Source organism: Ambystoma mexicanum, chromosome 1p, assembly GCF_040938575.1.
Source record: "Ambystoma mexicanum isolate Mex_15411 chromosome 1p, UKY_AmexF1_1, whole genome shotgun sequence".
Taxonomy (NCBI): domain Eukaryota; kingdom Metazoa; phylum Chordata; class Amphibia; order Caudata; family Ambystomatidae; genus Ambystoma; species Ambystoma mexicanum.
In genome coordinates, this window is record NC_090921.1 from 831,783,533 (window position 1) to 831,802,436 (window position 18,904).

Sequence of the window (18,904 nt, forward strand, 5' to 3'; positions counted from 1 at the left end):
TCGGAGTGTCTGCATGATTCTAATATGATTATTTCAAAGTGGTGCTTCAAATAGTAAGCCAAATAACATTTACATGCATAATCAGGTCATCAAATATGGCAGAAAAAGGAACAAATCCCTCATTCTCAGTCATTATTCAATTCGATTTATTCATTGTTCATGTTGTTCTTTTTTAATTTTTTTAACCAAAAGATCATGAACCATAACTGGCTAGTTTGTAAACAGAGAAATAAGACATAATACGCTGTTCAATATCACACAGTAAGTGAGTTAGTATCAACTGGGTGTGCAAGAAACATTTGTGCACAATGGGAAAGTAAAAGTTTTTGTATTTATGTGAACGAGTTGTTCAATATTTGTACAACACAAATAGAAAGAATGTACTGGCCAATTGTTTGGTCCCCAGGTTGCAGCAAAGGCTGACTGGTAACCCTGCTTAAAGCTGGGTGTCTAACAAGTTAAATGTAACAGGCTAAATTGAATTTAGTCAGGGCAGGACCAAATTAGATTCTCCCAAAGATGTGTATTAACAGTACACAGAAAACAGGGGAAATGGATAGTGGAGAAAAACACGATTTGTCAGTCCACAAGTAGGGCAAGGTGCAAAAGTAGCCCAGCTATACTTAAAGGTACGAAAGGGTCAAATCAGGGTGTCAATTAAATTTCACAAACAGAGGACCAAAACCATTGGTCTACGCCAGGGGGAGGGGCCCCCTATCTAGTTGGTAAGGTCAGTGCGGCACATGGAGAGCTTGGCCTTTGGGTGTTTTCGGCTGGAAGTTAGAACGCCTTTGTCTGGGCCTCCGGTATGGAGATCTCTGTAAAATGAAAGAAAAGAGAAAGAAGCGGGAAAGGTAGGTGAGATCTAAATGGGGTCGCAATACCTATAGAAAGCAAAAAAGAGCTAAAATGAGAAAGCATTGCTGCCTAGCATGCAATCTAGGTAAAAGATACTTCTAAAGTAACACTAACAATGTCAGCTAAAGTCAGATATGTTAAAAACATTGTGGAGCTGCGAAGAGGCCAACCTGTAGGGTGGGAAACGCTGATCTTCGCTGTGAAGGGGTGGAATCCTGTATTCACTAGGTCCAGGCATAAATTGCTGGGTAAATACGGCTGCCGCATTGTGGGAACAGCTTCAAGGAAATTTGATCCAGTAAGTGATGAGGCGGGTCATCTCAAAGGGTGAGAATCTAGAATACAAATGTTAAAACAGCGCTATAGAAGCAGGATATTTATGTGAAGGGCTTGAGAAAAAGAGCAAGAAAAAGTAGCAAGGAGAAGTACATCACATAATGTTTAATTGAGAACAAAGGTAACTGTAACTTTGTGAGATGTCGTAATAGGTTGAATCCCAATGGGGTGAAGAAGTGCAGGCGTGCTGGAGTACTACAGGATAGTGCTCTCTGGTGGCACGTCATGTACACCCAAGTATGCCGGAATCAACGTGGGTGGGGTACTGAAGTGGCAGCAGGACAAGCGAAGAAGAGGGCTAATAGAAGGAGCCTCTCGGACGCTCGAGTGCTTACCTGGAGATAAATCAAGCCGAGGGTCTACGTTGCGTCTGGACCGCGGGGCTCCCCTGCAGCCACGAGGGAGCTGTACCAGCGAATGGTGCAATGCGCATGCGCACGGGGCTAGTGTCATATAGGCCCGCGAATGCGCGGGGTAAAAGGTAGCTCCAAGTTGTCATGGCAACGTTGTTGGAAGTTAAGGCCACCGCATATGGGGCCTTAGAGGTGCAGAATCAGATACAAAGGCTGCAAGATGGGTCCCTAGCACATGCAAGAAGGAGTCTGTGAGTAGGGAGACCGTGTGAGGACCATGGGGGCTGTATGTAGGGACCCAAGGGCCAGGATGAGTACGGAGTCCCCAGGGATGAGCCAAATTAAGCAGATCGAGTGCAAAACTGCTTAGTAACATAGAGCTAAGTGCGGCTCATTCTGTGTAGCACAGTGGCTCTAATGGTGGGTAGGACATCGTGAACCACGTGGGTCCTAGGGATTACATGCTAGTGTGGGTAGGACCTACTGGACAGAAGATGGCATCTTTCTCAATCATGATGCCGTACAGTTGACCATTCGGGGGTGGTCTGATGTAAATGTAGGGTTACACTGAACAGTCCAGTACTACAGTCTACTGCACACATGTCGGTATCTACCTCCATCAACATGCCGGTCGGTTGGCCAATCGAGGGGGGTCTGGTGTATGTGTAAAGGTGCACTGATCAGGTCAGAGTTTCAGCGCAAGTAATACACAGGGTTACACAGATATCACTTGTGTCTTCAAGAGCCCCCTTGCTCCCACGTGACCTTAGCCTCATTAAGGCCATGGGTTAGTGTCTGGAGCTTGAAAATCCACCATGCTTCCTTGTGTTTGAGAGCATTTCTGATGTTAGTATTGCTCTCCAGCTTATTGATCACCCACCAAGTGAAGTCATCGGGACTGTGGCGAAATTCAAGGAAATGGGTGACCATTGGGGCATTATGTGTCTTGCAGCGGATGCGCAAGCGGTGTTCGCTTATCCTTTTATTGACTGGTCTTTGGGTCTGTCCCACGTACCTTAGGCCGCAGGGACACTCAATGAGGTAGATTGCATTGTTGGTCTTGCAGTTCGAAAAATGTTTGAGTACCCAATCCTTGTCCCCAATCTTAAATGTTTTGACCTTTTTGCATGCTACACACTGGCCACCTGGGTAGCGGCCGGAGAGGTCCCTCAGGTTCCAAAGTGTTGTCTGAGTGGTTTTCTTCAAACGGGCATGGGTTAAATGCTCTTTTAGATTTCTGACACGTTTGAGTGCCATTCTGGGTGGTGCTTCATTTGGCAGACTCAGCTGTATTAGTGGTCAAAACATTTTGATAATCTGTTGTACTTTGGTGGTGTTTTGTCGACGGTCCTGTTTTTAGGAGTAAGTAGGGCATCACGTGGGGTATACAATGCTCTTTTGTTGGTGTTCCTTATCAATTTCTTAGGGTATCACTTTGCCCTCAGTCTCTGTTCCAATTCGGCTGCATGTTCTTTGAACTGTCCAGTTTCCGTACAGTTATGTCGTACCCTTAAAAATTGTCCATATGGCAAGTTGTTCCGTAAATTGCTGTGATGATTACTACTGTAATGCAGTAGGGTGTTGCTATCTGTTTCCTTTCTGAATAGATTACAGGAAAGTCTATCTTCATTAGCTTCTATTCTGAGGTCAAGGAAGTTAATGCTTTCCGAGCTGCAGTTCATAGTGAATTTAATTTCCATAGTTTGATGGTTCAATCAACCATGAAAGTCATTGAGTGTCGTCATTTAGTGTTTACAGTCACAATCCTTTGAGAATCTTTTTAATCTTTTTAACCCCATTCTGGGGGATACTTGTGTGATTTGCTTTTCCCTTTTCTAATCTAATCCTAATACTATTTGTAAATTGACATATATGTAGTCTAGATGTGAACACAGACTCATTTCTGGCAGTTAGCTGATGTGGGCACTAAAGAGTAGGTTTTGATATGATGTGTATGTATCTCCACAGAATTTGAATCTACAAAGGGTGCATTTTGTGCTTGAAGACGGAACATTGTCGAGCTTTTCTCCTATCCTACTTCTACCCTAAAGGCTAGGTATAAGATGTATTTGTTTCTCTAACTACCAAGCCCATTCAGATTTATTCTGTCTTCTCTGTATAAAACATGTAGATTTACAGGGTGTTTTTAAATGTTTTTCAGCAGCACCTTTTTTGGGTTAAGCACTTTAGAATAATGAAGTGCTGCAGTGAATGCTAAAAAGAAAGTGACGGATCAAAATACTCCTTCCTGAAGAAAGTCCTCAAGAAATTACATGAACTGAAACATGTCGAGGCATACTACCAGTGATTAGATCTACTGGTCTATGTATTTGGGTCGTCATTGACCGATATTTCTCCTCTCCTGTATATACTACATTAATGTGTTAATAGGAGCTGTGTACCTAGTCCATTGAACGACTAGAGATGAATTGTTACAATTTAATTGTGAGCATTTAGCTTGGTGTCACTTGCACTTTATTATTTACTTGGTTTTAACATGTGTATGTTTTTTATGATTTTTTTTTACTAATAACATGTGTATTTTGTGATAATATTTAGCTTGCTGCTGATTACTTTTTCTCTACCTTGTGCTTTTGTATTTTGTCTCTATAATCCCTTCTTGAAGGTAGAGGTCTTTTTACTACCCTAGGGAGTAATTGTTTCGAAGGGTTTCCTTCCTATATATGTTGTTTACAGTGGCAGCTGTGTCACAGGAAACGTAATAAGGGTTTAGAAACCTAAAGCTGTTCTGTCAGTTGAGTTTGTGTTTCCAGCTTTAATTACACTGGCCCTCATTACGACCCTGGCGGAATTCGGAAAACGATGGCGGAAATGCAATACCGCCATCGAATAGCGCTCGGTGCGACTATGACCCGTCACCGCAAAGTACGAAGCCATTAGCGACACCGTAGTGAACGCCAACGCTAACTGCACCAAGCACGCGCGCGCGCGCCATGCCAAACCGTAAACACCACCATGGCGCAAGGGTACGCCAATTCCGACCCTAGCGGACATGTACCTAACGCCATCAAGCATGGCGGAATGTACCATTCCGCCATGGTGAGAAGTACGGCATCGCGAATCAACCGTAAACGGCCCCACTGAGTGCCTGTACACCGCTCCCTGCCCACAAAGTACAACTCCCCGTAGGTGCAATGAAGTCACAATGCAACCATTGAAATGTACAAGTCACCCATGCATGCCAACGAACAAAAGAAACACAACAGGGGCCAATGGGAGCTGCAGGGCACAGATGGCACGAATACAGAAGCCATCCCAATGGACATGACCACAGTCCCCCACCAAGAAACGCACGCAAACACAGGCACCTGTGACCAGCAATATTCCGAAAATCACATCATTCCACCAGTCCACCTGGCTGACCGGCATCTGTTACACAAAACCCAATCCCCCGCCCCTGAGCATGACAACATTCAAACAGTCATATTGGCAGCCCCCATCCCTGACCTCACGGGCTTCGTAGGCAAACGCGCCCAGTACAGTACCACGCAACTAAACTCCGAAGCTGGAACCCAATGCAGATCTCCTCACAATACATCGCTCCCCAAATAGGCATATGCCACATCACTTGCAAAGAAGAACGCTACACGGGCCAAATCAGAATAGAAACTTAATGCACATCAAAATCACCAAGCCCATACAGCCATCAGGCCATGAACTCCAAAACACATTTCACCATTGTGGGCTGCATCCGCAAGAAATGACCAGCCACTACTTGTGTGACGCCCTGTTCCATCATGGTACACAGAGCCACATTCACGTACGAAAAGGCAACATGGAAGCGCACAGAACCGCAGGGCCGTCCCAATGGGGAGGCACTAGTCCAGCTGAAAGGCCGAAATGTTGCTCCGAGCCACCAGTACTGCGTAAGGGCATGTGGCCCATTGGCGATCGTCCCATAAGATCGTAATGCTGCTCCACTGATTAACACGAAGCAGCAGGTGTCGGGAGTAAAACCCATCTGCAGGAGTGGCATACAGATGGCAGTGGCAAAAGGGGAGGAGATACCTGTCAACCAAAAGAAAAGAAAAAGAACAGAATGGCCATCAGAACTACATTCCAACAACTCACTTCAATGATCACACTAAATCCACAGCCATATGCATGCTAGCCCACTCCAAAGGTCCATCACCACCCAAAAACCACTTGCGACTCATAACTATCTATATCGAGGTGTAAACACCATCACAAACGAGTGTACCTGTGCATGCGTCTGTCAAAACAGAATCCATCAGATGGGATTGGTAACGTGCATGGACACACGTGTCTGAGGGCGCGTCGAGACAGGGAGGGCTCAACAAGGCCAGATAGACGATGGTCCCACTATGGCAGCCCTGCATCACATAGCGTAGGGGAGGCGGATAGATCCCAAGAAGCCCTGTACATGGCAAACTCTGTATCAAATCACCTGCCCATGCATCCATTCATCATTCCCTCATCCCGGGATTAAAACGCCTGAATATTTACTCACATAACATTAGAAATATCCATTGAGTCTGTGCGTTATGCAGCCTGCAAAATCCACAGTGCCCCAGCCCGTAATTCCAGTGTAGTGAAGTAACATGTATTTGGGAACGTCCGGCCTCATCGCCCACGTCGCCATTGCGCATCCCAAACCATTCATATCAATCATTGCATCCTCGCCATGGCCCCTGTCCCAAGGACATTGAACAATAGTACGTTATATTTGCAGTCAGACCTGTGGGCATTTCCTTGCCGCTAGCTGAAAACCGAAAGCGCCGCCCTTCGAATTCCTCATTTGCAACATCAAGTCGAAGAGGCATCTGTGGCCGTTTGAAATCACTAATTAATCCATCGAGTGCGGCTGTGTGTGAAAATGGCAACTGCCTTCACCCACAAATGGGACGCCCCGCCCGTCGTTGCAACTCGGTACAGTGATGCATGAGGGCCCACCGTTACTCGAGTACTACGTTCCACTGACCCTTCACAAGTCTGTTCGCGACTGCACAGATAGTATGTGAAACAATGGGACCACAGCAGAATGAACATATCAACCAATGTTACACGGCCATCGGGTACAAATACATGATTGCAATAGCAAGATGCCATTCCCCGAATTGCAGCGTTGTGCGCGGGACGTGCTCGGCCAAAGGGGAGAGCAGTTTGCACAGGTGGAATGAATCACCACAGGTGGAGGCCATACAGCCTGAAAACACATAAATTGCACAGCCAGTCTCCTCCCACAACCACACCGAAATGCTACCGGCAGGACTCGCGATGTTGGCCCTGGGGGACATGATAGCACTGCAAGTACTCCAACTCCAAGAAGAAGACGAACACCAACTACAACCGGCCGCACGGAGGAGACGCAGGAGGAGGAGGAGGGCAAGGCAGGGCCAGCAAGGGCCGCCAGCACAGCCACTACCACCACGCAGGCAGCCCGCAATCCCACGCCTCCGAGCACATCCGTTCAACCTCACTGATGAGCAGATCCACACCCTCTACCGTCTGGACCGGGACACCATAGCCGCCATTGTGGACATGACACAGGCTGACCTTGTCAGCATGATAGATAGCCCAACCGCCATCCCACCCCTACTGAAGGTGGTGTCTGTACTCCACTTCCTGGCCACAGGCACCTACCAGCACACAGTCGGACAGTTGCATGGCATTTCTCAGCCACTGTTCTCACGGACACTATTGCAAGTGCTCGATGCCCTCCTGCAGCACGCAGACGACTACATCTCCCTACCACGCTCGGAGCAGGAAATTACCAACACAAAAGTGGGATTCCATGCACTTGCCGGCATACCGGGTTGCATTGGTGCCATCGACTGCACCCATGTGGAATTGGTCGTCCCACATGCCATGGAGGCCCAGTACCGCAACCGAAAACAATTTCATTCTCTGAATGTACAAATGGTGTGTGACTCCAACAGGATCATTACACATTGTTGTGCCCGATTCCCTGGATCAACCCATGATTCTATGGTCTTGAGGAACTCTACAATACCACGCTACATGGAGCGACACGCAGGGAACAGATCCTGGCTACTCGGTGAGTCTCATTACATGCATGATAATGTGGGGTATGTGATTCGGCAATGACCTGGCAGGAAGGGGGGGGGGTGTGCGTACGTAGCAATGGCATTCCACATCATACGTTTATCGTCCACATACAGGTGATGCTGGATATCCACTGAAGAGATGGCTCCTCACACCAGTCCGGAACCCACGGGACCAGCATGAGGAGGACTACAACCATGCCCACTCACGTACCCGTGTAGTCATTGAACAGGCATTCGGCCTACTGAAGGGTCGTTTCCGCTGCCTCAGCAGGTCTGGCGGGGCACTCCTGTACCGCCATGAGAAGGTTGCAAAGATGGTGATGGCATGTGTCATGCTCCACAACATGTGCGTACGTAGAAATGTGCCCATGCCCCCTGACGCAGAACTGCAAGCACCTGATGATGGTCATGATGAGGGTGGGGATGTGGCAGCACCTCAAGGAGTCTGCGAGGCACCGGAGGGCCGTGACATTCGTCAGCATCTCATTGATGTATGCTTCTAGCACTCACGCCTGGTGGCTGATACATGGACACGGGACTCGTGGCACTGTGTGTGTCTGGGACATGCACAATATGGACTGTACCCCTATGATGGCCTAGTACACAAAGATCAATGTCCACACATCTCATTGGTTGATCGTGCACTGTTTATGGCATATGTGATATCATGTTGTACACCCTATCGACCCGCCACCCAAGTGAGCCCAACACACCCCCTCCACCCTCCTACCTCCCCCCCGAACACCAGTGTCCAAAGATGCTCATTGTCAGTGGGCAGTCGCTATTGCAAGCCCCCTCTGCGGGTATCAGGGGCACCCCTGCCTGTGGAGCGCAGGTTCCTCCCAGATCTACGTTGGGGGCTGCCCTGGACGGAACTTGCAACGGATGATGTCTCTGCCTGCTCACGTCCATGCATGTCCCTAAGGGTTTGCGAGAGCTCAGTGAGCACACTGCGCACTGCGGCAAGTTCGGCACATACGTCCTTGGACGTCGCATGCAGTTCCCCCCTCAGGCTCTCGGTGCTTCTCTCCATTTGGACTCCCAGGCTCTCGGTGCTACTATCCATTTGTGCCCTTAGTGTCTCTGTACCTCTCTCCATTTCTGCCCTAAGTGTCTCAGTTGATGTTTCTATGTCTGCCTTAGTGCCCCCACATTCATCGGCATGGTCCTTGAGGAGCGTGGCCAGTTGCTGCTGTTGCACGATTAACTGGTCGAGGGACTGTTGCCTCTGCTGGGCCATGGCCATTTGCGGGGGTGTCACAGAGGGGCTGTTGTCCTCATGTTGCCTTGCCACAGGGCTTGTGGGGGATGGCCAGTCGTCGTCTTGTGGGTGCCCCTGCGTGGTATCCTCATGTTGTACGGGATGGGACAGACAGGGGGATTGGGACAGGTCATGGATGGATCTGACTTCGACATCCCCGTCTTCTGTGTCGGAGCATGCTGCCATCAATGGGGTGTCACCTATGGTGCTGCTGCCACCAGAGGCAGTGCCTTCTGTGGCATCCGTTGGGGGGACCTGTGGTGGTGGTGGTGGTGTGGGCATGCTGGCTGCTGGGGTGCCTGTTGATGTTCCCTCCTCTGTGCTGCCACCTGATTTGTGCTGCTGCCGTGTCTTGATGCGTGCAGCTGAGGTGGAGGGTCTTTGGCCGTTGGTCTTGGCCCTCTTTGCAGGTGTGCTGGTAGGGGTGTCCTGAAGCTCGTTGTTTGGATCGGACCCTGTGGTGGAGTAAAGGAGGGCGAGGGTTATTGATGGGTCTGTGGGAATTGGAATGGCATTGTATCACATGCATTGGGGTGGTACCTGAGGGTGATTTGGGTCGGGGCCTTGGAGGTGCTTTCATTTGTGTGTGGAGTGAGGTTGCAGTTGTTTGGCAGCCTGCAGTTAGGGTGTGCCTGCTGCACGTGTAGTGCGTGTTTTAGGGGTTTTTAATTATTTATGTATTTATTGTGGGTTTTAACGTGCGCTATCAGGCCGATGTGTGTGGACGTTCTCCTGGACATGTGTTTCTGTTGCACTATGTGGACACATGGTACTTCACATGGATGGACTTTGTGGATTTGGCATTGTTTTATTTGGCCCACCTACCTGAATCTTCGGATGTCTGCACTCCTTTCTCCATCCCTCCGACTCCCTCTATGCTCTCCATTCCGATGGTGGAGGCACAGATTTCTTCCCAGGGGGTCAACTTGATGGGTGATTCAGGACCTCCCCCGGTGGCTGTGGCAATATTGCGGTTGGCAGAGAGTATGCTGCGGACGCGTATCCGCAGGTCGTCCCATCGCTTTCGGCATTGCTGTGGGGTGCGGGGTGCGGTCCCCACCGCACTTACCCGCTGTGCCACCAGAGCCCATATGGCCTTCTTGTTTGCAAGTGCTGTCCTGGTCATTTGCGTGCAGAAGACGACGGCAGCATTCTCCTGGAGGGTCTCTGTTAGCACGGTGAGTTCCTCACGGGAGAAGTGGACCTGTCGCTTGCGGTCGCACGCTTTCTTCGCTACTTTTCCCATTTTTCTTGGTTTTGCTAGGGTGGATGACGGGTTGGGGTGTGTCTCAGGGTAGTGTTTTTAGTGGTTGTGTGGTTTTAGTGGTTTTATAGGTGTACGGCGGGATGTTTCCCGTTCCGGGCACATGTTTTAACTTCCGTTTCCGTATATTTCCGGTCACCGTACTTTCCGGTAGGCGCACACTGCGGTGTCCGCTGTGATGGGTGGCGGTATTGCACCTAGGGCGCCGTACGGCGGCGGTGTGGGCCGTTTTGGGGTCATTTCCGCCATCGCGGACTTTGCACTTCCGCCATGCCGTGGTGCTCGTGCCCGATGGGTCGGAATGGGCCGCACTTTGCTCCTTCGTGCAATGGCGGAAACGCTATTTACGCTGTGGCGGTCCGGTCAGTCACTTTCCGCCAGGGTCGTAATGAGGGCCACTGTCTATTAGTCTAGCTTCTCCCCATTGGAGTACATTTGTTGTCCCCTTCTACTGTCTACTTTTTTCTTCTCTTTTGTTCTTCAAATCGGCAGATGATAGAACTCTTTCGTATAGTGATGACTATGCCACTGCCCTCATGAACGCTATTTCAATTATCAATACCAGCACTTTGGGTGAAAATAATGATAAAAGTACTGAGTGGGATGAAGTAGTGCAATTAAAAAAAAGACTCATCCGCACCGAATTACATGAAGCCATCATGCTCGAGTACTTAAAGAATAAATCTTTACCACAAGGACTGATAGTCCCCAATGAGCCAAAGCTTTTTTTAGACAACCCTAAATTTAAACTCAATGGAGCTATATATCAAATCGGTGCGGAAGGGACTGGTTAATCCTTATCATTGACACTGCCAGAGAGACTGCTGCTAAAATAGAAATCGACCTCAAAAAAATCGAAGAAGACATTAAAAGACATACCTCCCTTGATACATACAAAAAAGATAAGAAGAGATTGAGAAAGAGATGAAAGATTTTAAGGAAATTAATACTCTAGACCGAATTTCTAGACTCAAAAAAGATCTAGCAAGATTTTCTCATGAGAGATCCTTTCCATACACTAAAGAAGGGTACCAAACCGCGGCTCCCCAACATAGTGGTCAGAATAATCAATCAAGAAGAGTCCGTTTCCGCGCTACATCTTATAGTAGCAGTAACGATACTAGCACAAATGATCCAGATGATCCCACTGTAGGAAGTTCTAATGGACCACCAAAAAGAGGGAGAGGCAATGCCAATTTCAGAACCACGTGAGGAAATCGGAACAATTCCCAGATACCTTTTTTACACCAGGGCCCCTCCAGAGGAACCTGGAACAACAATTACAAACAAACACGGAGCGGGAATCTCTTTTAGTCAATTTGTCGAATTATGTTTTTACAGATAATGAACGGTCTGTCCTAGAGAAAGGCCTGGGCTTTGTTATCACCAAGATGCATAATTAGTTTGAGTTCAGTACCCATTTCCACAAGTTAATGCGCAAAATCCATGTTAAGGAGTTCTTTGCTAATCCATCTAATGAAGTTGCCTCTAATAGGATGGTTAACCATACTGGCCTCTGCCCTCCTTCGCTCTTCTACCCCCCTGCTCACTCCTTTTCCCCTGAATCTTTGGTGTTTGAAAAGCAAGTCTTGGCGGAAGTTGCCAAACTCGAACATACTAATACGAGAGCATTCCACAATCTCTCCAAACAGGAATCCTTGGCCTTGAATAACCTGGCCACTAATGAGTCCATTATGATCAAGAAAGCTGACAAGGGAGGGGGTATAGTGGTCCTGAATCAGATCGACTACGTCAATGAATGTAATCAACAACTTTTGAATGAGGCCTACTATAAAAAACTCAGTGGGGACCCGACTTCAGAATTAGCCTCTCTCATTGAACTGAAAGTCTCGAAAGCTAAAGCAAGAGGATAGATCAGCCCTCAAGAGAGTGCTTTTTTGATTAATAAGAGTCCTAGTATTCCTTGTTTCTATTGCCTCCCTAAGATTCATAAAACTCTTGTGAACCCACCGGGTAGGCCTATTGTTGCGAGTATTAATTCCATTCTTGAACCTCTCTACATCTTTGCTGATCGCTACCTTAAAGGGTATGTATTGCTGATGAAATCTTATCTAAAAGACACTAAAGACGTTATCAACAAGTTTGAAGATATGGAATTCAACCAAGAAACTCAACTTATATTGACCCTCGATATAGTGTCTTTATACACTAATATTCCACAACAGGATACTCTGGAGAAAATTGAAGAACTTCTCCTGACTCGACTTGATGCTGATCCACTCCCCATGTCTTTCATAATGTGGTGCATCTCTTTGGCTCTTACAAAAAACATTTTTGAGTTTGCTGGCGTTTTTTATCAACAAATAGAGGGGTCCGCCATGGGGGCCACTATGGCCCCCAGTTTGGCAAACCTCTATGTTGAATTTTTTGAGAAACAATTTATTTTTGCAGTTAACCCTTTTAGTAATAACATCAAAGCCTGGTCACGCTATATTGACGATGTACTCGTGATATGGGAAGGTACACATGAAACTGCTGTTGCCTTTTTAAACTGGCTTAATAGTCTCAATAGACATCTTCAATTTACTTTAACCATCGAACAAGAGGCAATTAACTTTCTTGACTTGACCCTATACCATGACAATGGCAAAATTAGAGTTCGGCCTTTCCATAAAGAGACTGAGAAGAATTCTCTCTTGCACTACCAGTCACACCACATTAAACACCTGAGAGATAACTTGCCCTTTGGGCAATTTCTCAGGTTAAAACGTAATAGTTCCAGCAGAGAGTCCTTATGAACAAGAAGCTCAACAGATTAAAGGTAAACTCTCGAATAGAGGTTACCCTAAGAGACTTATTAAAAAAGCGGCTAAACGTGCCTTCAACAACAACAGATCAGCTCTACTGGAGGCAAAACCCAAAAATAATTTGGGTGATCGAATAGTGTGTGTGAACACGTTTAGCAACCACAGTTTAGCAATTCGCAGGATTATCTCTAAACAATGGAAAGTGCTTAAAACTACTAAGTTTTACCCTGGTATACCCCTCTTTGCCTATACTAAATCTACCTCTATAGGAAATCTAGTTAGCCAAAGCAGATTTCCCAACCCTTCTGTGCCGAAGACCAGTATTACTAGTCAATGGGGCCTTCCTCCCATCACAGGTCGTTATCCTTGTGGACAATGTGTGGCTTGTAAAGCTACATCCAAATACCATGAAGTCAACATAGCCTGCGATATAATCTGGACTCAGAAATCTTTTTCTAATTGCAATACTGACCTTGTAGTATACATGATCACATGCCCTTGTGGTCTCCACTATATCGGAAAGACCAATCAGAAAATCAAAATTTGAATTAATGAACATAAAAGTTGCATTAAGAATAAAACCCTCCAGGCACCCATGGTAAAACACTTTGTTGATAAAGCCCACGACTTTGATAGCTTTACTTGGACAGTATTGCTGGTGGTTAGAGCTGATACTGTAGCTATTCAAAATTCAAAACTTCTACAAAAAGAACAACAGCTTATTTTCCAAACCTGTAGTGATCTTCACAGGCTTAATGACGCAATTGAGTGGCATAAAATTAAATAAGTTTAGTCAGTGCGTGTATTCTGTCAACATTGGGTTTTTCCAATGCTGACTGCGTCTCGTGCCATATGCTCTTTCAACTCTAGGGGTCTGAGTTCCAGTTACAAACCTAGCTTGTCCATAGACACTAAAAAAGGACTTTGTTTACTTCCTGTGGGGACCTCTCCATGATGGCAAAGTAGTTTGCTTCTTTCTCCCGTGGGCTGCTGGGTAAAATCTTTTTTTAAAACACACATGATTTCCTGCTATGGGCTCTATGGGCTGTTTTCACTCCACCTCCGAAGACCAACCCTTTCAGACCTAACTCCCAGCTTATCGCGGGATGCGCCAGACACGCGTTTGATTCACGTGAGTGCAGGTAAGCACTAATACGCGGTACATTTCATCTTGGAGACGTTAGTTCGTTTTCGTACCGTTTTACTCGCCATTAGCCACTGAAGTTTTGCGAATTAGCTTCCTGTTGTCATTTGGCACACCAGATTGTCCATTCTTTCAAAGTTCTGCTTTTCTAACCCCGTTTTTACCTTTTATTTTTTCTCTGTAGCGGATTCTATCCCTCACTCTGGCTCTGTCTATTCCTCTCTAACCCGGATGGAGAGTAGTGAAAAGTACAACGTTCTGAATGCATATCCTGCCTAGACTATATCTATTTTGTCCTGGCGTCAATTGCCTTACCTGACGGTAAGAGACACTTTTGAGTCTCCTTTCTTTGTGTTCTCTTCACGGCTGCTTTGAGCCTCCACGGTACTAAGGGTTCTATTTAGTGTTTACAGTCACGATCCTTTGGGAATCTTTTTAACCCATTTCTGGGGGATACTTGTGTGATTTGCGCTTCCCTTTTCTAATCTAATTCTGATATTATTTGTAAATTGACATATGTGTAGTCTAGATGTGAACACAGACTCATTTCTGACAGTTAGCTGATGTGGGCTCTAAAGAGTAGGTTTTGATATGATGCGTATGTATCTCCACAGAATTTGAATCTGCAAAGGGTGCATTTTGTGCTTGAAGACGGAACATTGTCCAGCTTTTCCCCTATCCTACTTCTACCCTAAATGCTAGGTATAAGATGTATTTGTTTCTCTAACTACCAAGCCCATTCAGATTTATTCTGTCTTCTCTGTATAAAACATGTAGATTTACAGAGTGTTTTTAAATGGTTTTCAGCAGTACCTTTTTTGGGTTAAGCACTTTAGAATAATGAAGTGCTGCAGTGAATGCTAAAAAGAAAGTGACGGATCAAAATACTCCCTCCTGAAGAAAGTTCTCAAGAAATTACATGAACTGAAACATGTCGAGGCATAGTACCAGTGATTAGATCTACTGGTCTATGTATTTGGGTCGTCATTGACCGATATTTCTCCTCTCCTGTATACACTACATTAATGTGTTAATAGGAGCTGTGTACCTAGTCCATTAAACGACTAGAGATGAATTGTTACAATTTAATTGTGAGCATTTAGCTTGGTGTCACTTGCACTTTATTTTTTACTTGGTTTTAACATGTGTATGTTTTTTTATGATGTTTTTTTACTAATAAAATGTGTATTTTGTGATAATATTTAGCTTGCTGCTGATTACTTTTTCTCTACCTTGTGCTTTTGTATTTTGTCTCTATAATCCCTTCTTGAAGGTAGAGGTCTTTTTACTACCTTAGGGAGTAAGTGTTTCAAAGGGTTTCCTTCCTATATATGATGTCATTTCCCCATGCCAGATAAAGATGACATCATCTATATACCTGAAACAATTAGAAATATGGCTCAAGTAGGGGTTCTGTTGTGAAAACACATATCTTTCTTCATAACTCGCCATGAAGATAACTGCCAGGCTCGGAGCGAAGGCAGCTCCCATAGCCGTCCCGTTGGTCTGTATGAAGAAATCATCATTGAATGTGAAGTAGTTTCTGGTGAGGGCCAGTTACAGGAGTTCAGTGATGAAGTTCACTGGAACCCGTTTGTCTGTCAAGTGATGAGTGGGAAATTGACAGCAGTTCACTTAACATCTGGACAGCCTTACACATGCGCATATGGGTTATGATTCAGGCATGAACTGGGAATGTACTTGAGAGGTCAGCACTATCCGCGGGCTAAAGCAAGCTTTTATACTTGCAACCCACCTACACAATTTGTATCTGTCAGACTTGCTTACTTGGTTAGCAATTTATGGAATATTGTAAATTAGGTAATATACAACTTGAGCTTCTTAGATATGCTGATGATACAGTCCTACTGGATCAGACCTGAACTAGGTTAAAACTGTTGTAGAAAATAAAAATAAAACCAAAGGGATGTGGTGGGGAGTTGGTGATGTTGCTGCTTTGATTCGGGAATTGAAAATTAAATCTTTGAAAAAGTTAATATGTACTTCTTCCTAGGAATTTGGTTTGAAAAAGGTCTAATTTGGAATATGCATAGGCGTAGTCTGAGAGGCAAGTTTACTTAGTACTTAATCAGTAGATATGATTTGTTTAGAGCTGAGTCTTGTTTTCATGAGGGCCAAGAATAATGATATTTTGTGTCAAATTATGTAACTCTTAATCATTGGTGATTCCATTCAAGAGTTCTTGGATCAGTGCCTATCCAGTTACAGAGGAACACGGGTTTGGCACTTTTAATCAACTGTGGAGGTGACGCACAATTATTGAATGTGCCATTAAAGATTGATAGAGAGCAAGGCACTGGAAATTGTTTCAGGAACACTTTAAAAAAGCAGGGAAAGTATGCAGCGATTGGTTACAATCAAAATCCCAAAGTGGCTTTGCTGAAATCCCATGGAAGCTTTGGAGGGGGGCTGGGGGGCGTGCCCCATCGATATTCATTAGAAGTCACATGGCTTGGGTCATAATGCTTTTTATGAAGTTAAGAATGGGATTGCCAGAATTATGGCTGTTAACAGAGGGCCTGGCACCACATTCCAAAGAAGAAGTGGTACCGTTGACTATTAAGTGTAGGCTTGAATCCCAGAACATATGATATTACCTTTCAAAATGCTTATTGAGGAGCAGAGGCTTTTTACTCATCCAAGTTACTTGAAGTTTAACACTTATCTACCACCAAATATAATTTTGAGTATTTGCAGGGCATGTTACATAATGGATCCTATAATGCAGTGGTAATCACCCTGAATCCTTTTTTTCCAAAAAGTGGGAAGATTTGAGACTTGAGAATATTGTAAATAATATTGTGTAAATAATATTTTTGCTTAGGTTGTGCGAGAACTAATGTCCTCTATGCCCTTGTTCTCTTAAGGGATAGAGATTGACTATGTGTTTAACTGACACTTCTTTATCCCTGATGATAAGCTAGACTATCAGCAATGTGTTACCAGGAATTATTTTACTTTATATTTTATGAGATTATGTGCAGGTGGTGAAATATCCATAACTGCTGTGTATCTTGTATGTAAGAAATCGGCAAAAAAAGGCACTGGAATGCAGTGTGAGAGAATTGGAGTTAAGGTTGTAAATTAATGCATTGCAGGCTAGTTAGGGCAATGGAGACATTCCACATTAAACCTTCCAGCATCACCTCCTTGTTTTTGCTTTGTCACCCCAAGTTTGACAGGTATGCCCTTATGTGGGTCCCGTGCCTGCTGGGCCTAGGGACCCAAGCTACTCCTCACTGATGAGGCCCAACAAGGCCGAAACATGTTTGGGGATGCTTGTGGTCTCGTGCAGAAGGGATGTGACCTAGCAGTTCGGGCTGAACTGCCCCTTTTGGGGTGGGACCAAGCCTGATTTGCATATGGTTTTTCCCCTTCTGTAATGGCTTGGCAGGCGAAGAACGATGGTCTGGAAGCTTGCCCAGAGCAATGCCAGTGGTCAAGATTCAGTCTAAACCTTCCAGCCATCACCTCTTTGTTTTTGCTTTGTCACCCCAACTTTGATGGGTATGCCCTTACGTGGGTCCCGTGCCTACTGGGCCTAGAGATCCAAGCTACTCCTCACTGATGAGGCCCAACAAGGCCGAAACATGTTTGGAAATGCTTGTGGTCTTGTGCATAAGGGATGTGATTTAGCAGTTCGGGCTGGACTACCCCTTTTGGGGTGGGACCAAGCCTGATTTGCATATGGTTTTTCCCCTTCTGTAATGGCTTGGCAGGCGAAGAACGATGGTCTGGAAGGTTAGCCATAGCAACGCCAGTGGTTAAGATTCAGTCTAAACCTTCCAGCCATCACCTCTTTGTTTTTGCTTTGTCACCCCAAGTTTGACGGGTATGCCCTTACGTGGGTCCCGTGCCTGCTGGGCGTAGAGACCCAAGCTACTCCTCACTGATGAGGCCCAACAAGGTCGAAACATGTTTGGGGATGCTTGTGGTCTCGTGCAGGAGGGATGTGACCTAGCAGTTTGGGCTGGACTCCCCCTTTTGGGGTGGGACCAAGTCTGATATGCATATGGTTTTTCCCCTTCTGTAATGGCTTAACAGGCGAAGAACGATGGTCTGGAAGGTTGCCCAGAGCAACGCCAGTGGATAAGATTCAGTCTAAACCTTCCAGCCATCACCTCTTTGTTTTTGCTTTGTCACCCCTAGGTTGTATTCAAGAAATTTTCATAGGAGCAGGAGAGCACATATGTTTCCACGTACACCCTAGGCCCCAAACAACCAGGTTCTGTAGACAGGAAAGCTAGGAGGAATTACGGGCACGCTTAAATGAGGGTGACTTTTGGTCTGTGACTTCGCTCTGAGCAAGGCCCTGGACTGATCTGCCTGGAAGTTCTTGAGGCCTGCTAGGACTGTAATGGTGGTGTAGGAGATTGAAATTCTCTTGGCCCCAAACTGTCTCTCCTGGCAGCTAATCTGCACAATCTAGCATTGCCTGCCCTTCCCAATCTGGGCTGCAGTAACCTCTTCCTATTGGAGGGCATCAGGGAAATCTTAGGTTTGGAAGGGTTGTCGAACCTTGATTTGCAGGACTAGAATGGGTGATTGGGTCTTTTTCTGAACTGAGTGGTGTCAACGTGTATTATTTAATTATTGGGGTGCTGTGAAGTTCTATATGTCACCCTCCTGCAGACATCACCTGTCTGTCTTGTACAAATGACATGACTTTGCAAATATAACATAACAAAACCTGGTATAATTTAGCATTACAAAACACGCTGTGTCCACTCCATCACTCCTTGTTTCTCCATTGCCATTAATTGTTGCTTAACTTCTTCTCGTAAGGAGTGGAGAATGTTCCTAACTTTATGCACCACTGGCTTTGTTCCTGTTTTAAAACTTATTCGAT

The 18,904-nt window shown here is 45.8% G+C and overlaps 1 long non-coding RNA gene across 1 annotated transcript in view; it reads right to left on the reverse strand.

Annotated features, from left to right (window-relative positions):
- Positions 1-252: 252 nt before the first annotated feature.
- LOC138581424 (uncharacterized) overlaps positions 253-18,904 on the reverse strand; it is a 106,321-nt gene continuing 87,669 nt past the window's right edge. Inside the window, exons 2-3 of the long non-coding RNA XR_011304548.1 lie at positions 1,029-1,193; positions 253-818 (exon numbers count right to left, since the gene is read on the reverse strand). This is a non-coding gene — a long non-coding RNA (uncharacterized lncRNA). The remainder of the gene's footprint in view (positions 819-1,028; positions 1,194-18,904) is intronic.